Below are 5,816 nucleotides of genomic sequence, written 5' to 3'. Positions count from 1 at the left end.
GCGTCAGTCTGCCGGGAGACGTCTTCCCGACTCCCAAGAGCCAGAACTTCTCACACCTTCTTGCAAACCCGAGAACTGAGGTCTTCTCGGAGCCGGTAGACCACCTGAACCTCCACCTGGATCCAAACTGGGATTTCTTCTTCTGCACATGCTTCACTTAAGAGACTGAACCGCTTCAATAAGACTGACTTTCAAACCCATCTGAGAACTCTGTTAACGAGATGCTGAGGTGCCGTCTGTATCTGCTGCTTCACAGTGAACTTTATAGTTTTACAATCAATTTTCAAATCAAAGAAAATGAAGCATAATTGTTAAATTGTGGGAAATTCATTGTAAAAGTTTGTTTTTATTCTAGATACAAATAAATGGGATCAAAACCCTGTCAAGTCCATTAAAAACAATCTTATTTCAGTCCTGACCTCTGTAACGGTGAGTCTCCAGCGTCACAGACTGGAGTGACAAAACAAACTGACAAGCAGGAGATGGTGGGATCAGACTTTAATCTGTGTTTGGGTATGGGGTTCAGTAGTTGTGGGTGACCTGTTCGATCCATGGGGTAAAGTCCGACACTTTGGTGAAGACGGCCGGTTTCTGGGCATCACAGCGCCAGCTGCCCCACGACGACATGCCGAACAGGAAGAAGGTTCCTCGTTTCTGGCAGAAGAGCGGCGCCCCGGCGTCACCCTGAACACAAACACAATCCATTTTTGGTGGGGTCTCTGCATGGAAGCCCTCTTAATATTCTGTACTCCTGTCTTCCTACGTTGCTGCTGCCGTTATTAATTCCACCACTAGAGGGCAAGTCAACTAAAGTTTGAAAAATGTGACTAAAGAATCAAAATGACCAGTTTCATTGATGAAAGTTAAAACATAAGGTCGTCTGCTCCAGTAGGTGCTGTTGGCTGATAATATTTTGTATTAATGGGACGGCTAAGAACCCTCCAGAGTGGTTCTGACTACTGTCTTCAGGGTTTGCTTACCAGACAGGAACTGGATCCTGCAGGATCGGAGCAGATATGAGAATCACTGACCAAGTCCCCCCACTGCTTCCTGCAGCTGGTCTCGTTGACCAGGGTCAGTCTTGTGTGGTGCAGCCTGTTGGGGTTGATGTCCCCTGCAGGAGGAAGGGCTCAACCATCACTCAGTCCCAGTCCATTCGCACCTGCAAAACGTGGAGGTCGCCTCACCTGTCGCTTTAACGGCTCCCCAACCGGCGGTCACACAGGACCAGCTCTGGTCCGGCTCCTCGTCCTCCTCTGGGACGCAAACAGGAGACGCATCCGGGCCTGAAGGGTGAACCAGGGTGACGGACTGAGTACTTCAGACTCAGGCGAGACCAGGAGGAGATTCAGAAGGTTCAGACCTATTCTAGCGGCGACGCTCAGGTGGAGCAGCGACAGGTCCGATCTCGGAGGGAAACCAGCATCCAATGGCGGATTGAAGACTTCATCTACCAAAACGGTCTGACTGGACAGGAATTGCACATCGTGGACTCCCAGAACCACCACATCCTCCTTTGCTCTGCGGGCGGGGTTACATTTTCCCATAAGAATCAAGTATTCTTTCAAAAGGTGGGGTACCAAAGACAGGAAAGGTATTGACAGCAGGGCAATGGTAAGGAGGGTAACAAACTGAATTGTAGATTGTACGAGTAGTATTAGCAGTACCTCACACTGCAGTGCTTGGCGGTGAGCACCCAGCGGCGGTGGATCAACACACCGCTGCAGTAATGGCGTCCGTTGGACTGCAGACTGACCTGCCAGGGCCAGAAGAAGGGGCAGCTTTCCGACACGTTCCCCACAGACACCTTACCATCCTCGGAGAGCAAGACTTCGGCCAGCCCCGGAGTCCGATCACACCCGAAGCTCTGCTGCTTACCACAGTGATCCTCTATCGTCCGGGGAGACACAGACAGGAGAAAGACCTGAACAGGACGTCCATGTGTGTCGATCAAGAAACAAGGAGGAGTTCAGGAAGTAAAAACCTGCCTTCAGCTGTGAGGTTGTCCTCAGACTCCGAGCCGTGAACCACTGTTGATGGGAGAACGGGAAGTGGTCAGAGCAGGAAATGCCTCCTCCACAAGTAAACTTACAAGTACCAACTCACTCATGATGTCAGACATCCAGTCAGCGTACTGCTGCATTCTGGTGTACACCCCTGGTCTTTTGGCTCGACCGCAACCGATGCCCCAACTCACCAAACCGACCAATTGATGTCTTGTCCCAGTGAAGCAGGACAAAGGACCTCCAGAATCCCCCTGAATCCACAGACGGCAGAACTTGGGGTTGTGTTTTGGATCTGATTTGGTCTCAACTGGTACATTCAGATTGTTGTTTTTTTTTTAAGTTCAGGGTGTGTCAGTGCTGCATTGGGCTTCTTTTCAAGGCGTGATGTGGTTTGTCATCAGCATGTGCTACAATCTGTTCAAGTGCTCAGGCTCTGGTTATGTGTCAGACCAGACTTTAGGCGAGTTGTGTTCAGGATGGATTTTGAGTGTTTTGGTTCCGTCCTGGTCTCACCTGGCAGGCGTCCACCCCTCCCTGGTCCTTTCCAGCGCAGAGCATGCTGGGTCGGATCCTGCCACTGTAGTACTCGTTGCAGGCTTCGGAGGGCAGCACGGTGACGTTCACCTCCTGCAGTCGGTGCATTCGAGGACCGTCTTAAAGAGAAGCAAAGCAACTCTCAGATCCCGTCTGGAGGGGACTGGTCCCATCCTGAACTGTGGGCCCTCACTCTCTTGGGTGGAGCCCCAGCCGGTGACGGTGCAGCGCTTTGACAGAGGCATTGGGCTCATCCACAGGTCAATGGGACGGACGTACTGGTTGAAGACCAGCGGCTGCAGCAGCTTCAGCAGAGCCACATCGCCATCTTTAGTCTGGTAGTTGTAGCCGTGATGGGAGATGATGGCGGAGACTCTGACCAGCTGAGAAGACAAAACACACAGGCCAGTTTTCGGGACATCTTTAAATACCGGCTTTCTCTCGTGGTTTCAGTTACGTATTCTTTCTTATTTTGGAAATATTGAACAGAACAATGTCACGTGTTTCGGTTGGTATTTCTGAAGGCCAGACAACTGGGTGCAGGCAAATCAAACAGTTTAACTGTTCTTATGTGAAACTTTCAGATTTGTGGAGTTTGTGGTTTAAAACCTATCAACGACCTTCTGACCTGCTGTCCGGACTCCTGAAGATTGTCGAGGTCGTGTTTTCCAGCCAGAACCTTCCATAAAGAAGCTTTGCTGTTCCTGAACAAACCACAAGGGGCTCAGAGAAGAACCGGTTCCTCGTCCGGGGAACAACCTGGTGTGAAGATACCTTCTGAAGCAGTGGGCAGCCGACACCACCCACAGCGGTGAGACGATGGCTCCACCGCAGGCTGGCGTCGACCCAAACCTCAGCGAAACCTGCCAGGGCCACGAGTGAGCCCAGGCCTCCTGGCCCCCGATGATCCGGTTCTCCAATTCCTGTTCTGGGATGAAGGAGCGAAGTCCGGCCAGAGCTGAGGGGTGGACGGGTGAAGAGGTTTATTAGCCGTTCAAACTAACTCAACATTTAAATTCACTTTCAAAGACTCACGGCTGAAACCAAAGTGCCCCGAGAAAGATCTGGGCTCCAGCAGAGTTCCATTCAGAGTGACGTTCTCCTGATTCAAAGCTTCACCTGAAGGAAAACAAAAAACAAAAAAGGATTTCATTCAGTTAATCACAAATCAAGATTTTAATCAGGAATGACATTTTGTTGACTTTACTGAGGAATCTACAGATTTTATTTAGAAAACTGACAGTCATACCAAAAAACATTGTAAAACTGAAGATTTCGAGAGGAAATCTAATGTTTGCTTTCAAGAAATTTCAGACAAAAATTTTCACCAGAAATCTTAAGATTTGGAGACTAAAGAATGGAAGAAATCTGATTTCATTATAAGATTATCTTAGAATTTCCTCTGAAAATTCAGAATATCATGCAAGAATATGAAGATTCCTTTAAATAGTTTTCATCATTTCAACAGAAATGTATATATTTTGTTCAGGAATCTGAAGATTTGAATCAGAAATGCAAAGAATTCCCGATGAAATCGGACTGAAATAATTTCCTTGAGAGAAGTTAAGATGGAAATCTGTCGATTTTAACATGAATTTGAAGATTTCATACCGGCTGTTGTCAAGTTATTTTGATCCGTCCAGTTTGATGGTTTTTGACCAAATTCTGCAGAAACAAAGCCCCACACACAAACTTAAGCATTTAATACAATCAAAAACACACTTGTGACTCCCCAGTATCTATTCAAGCCTCATGTCTGACTCTCCCGCCTCCTGAACATCTGTATCACACCTGTCTATGTCTCACCTGTCGCCCCCGTCTCCCCGGCCAGAAGACACAGTGACACCACAAGCAGCAGCATGTCTCTCTGATCTGCTGGAGCACAACGACCTCTGACCTCTTCATCCCACCTGTGTGATGAGAAACACCTGCAGGCTGGCTCCGCCCACTTTCCCCGCCTACAGCATGACGTCATGATTTTTTCCCGGATTTTTTTTACTGTGTGTTTTTGAGCTTCAACACTGGAGTCATCAATTCGTAGGAGAAGTTTCTTCTACAAGAAAAAATAATTTAACTTTCTAAATGAGGCCAACACAGCTCTTAAAGAAAATAAACCATGTCCCATTTAGGAAGTTTCTCTTACAATTTAGAATGGTGACCATGTCATTACATTTTCAGCTGATTTTCTATCTGATTTTAGCTGTTTCAACCTGTTTCAGCATTCTTTAGACAATTATTTACTCTTTTTAAAGCAGATTTGCATGTATTCCACCATTTCACCATTATCAAACTGCCTTCCATGTGAGCATTAGTTTTTTTTTTAGAACTTTATTTAACAAGCAGGGCAATCCAACATAACACAACATAATCAAACAGGTTTGACAGACCAGTGCTCACAATAATGAATACAATTCGATAATTTTAACCTCTATCTTGGGTAAAAGTAATTAAAAAATATATATATATAAACAAACATGAGAATTACATATATATTCTGAGAATGAATGGTGTAATAGAAATACAGAAAAGACAATGTGAGCAAAGGGTGTGATTGTTCTTTTTGGAAGAGTTTCAATGCTTTTTATGAGTTTATATTATTTCACCCATAAGAACCAGACCCATTTCTCCCGAGAGGACAATTATGAGTAATATACCACATACCAGGTGGACGACATAGAACACATGTCCAATGTGTGTGTGTGTGTGTGTGTGTGTGTGTGGTTTTTTTTTTAATAATAGCAGTAAATGTCAAAGATCTGTCATGTTACCTTTTGTACGCTGTACAAATTCAGTTCATCCTGAATAGTGTAGCACTTGTGTATATATATATATATATATATATATATATATATATATATATATATATATATATATATATATATATATATATATACATATATGACACAATCCATACTGCAAATAAAAATAAAACACTTACAATAACATTGGAGCTTCATGGGATAATACTTTTTCTTTTTTACTAAAAGACCTGCAAAAATGTTTTGTGAGCTATTTTATTAATGGCTTAATAATTTCACATTATTTTGTGTTTATATTTGTTCTAATGCACTTTGAATAGAACAACAGAACATATTTCAATTCAAAACAATTAAAACAGTTGAAATAGTTGAGAGGATCGCTCCAATTGTTGTTATTGGGACACATACAGTATGTCACGTCTCGTTTTTCCAGGCTAAAAAGCCCACGTCACAGCCATATTTTCTTAAATTGTTTTCTATGACTGAGCTGGGAATATTTGGTCAGGGTGGGTTAGCT

The sequence above is a fragment of the Blennius ocellaris genome (assembly GCF_963422515.1).
Source record: "Blennius ocellaris genome assembly, chromosome: 22".
Classification (NCBI taxonomy): Eukaryota; Metazoa; Chordata; class Actinopteri; order Blenniiformes; family Blenniidae; genus Blennius; species Blennius ocellaris.
The sequence above is the reverse complement of the archived record's forward strand: the minus strand, read 5'-3'. Positions refer to the sequence as shown.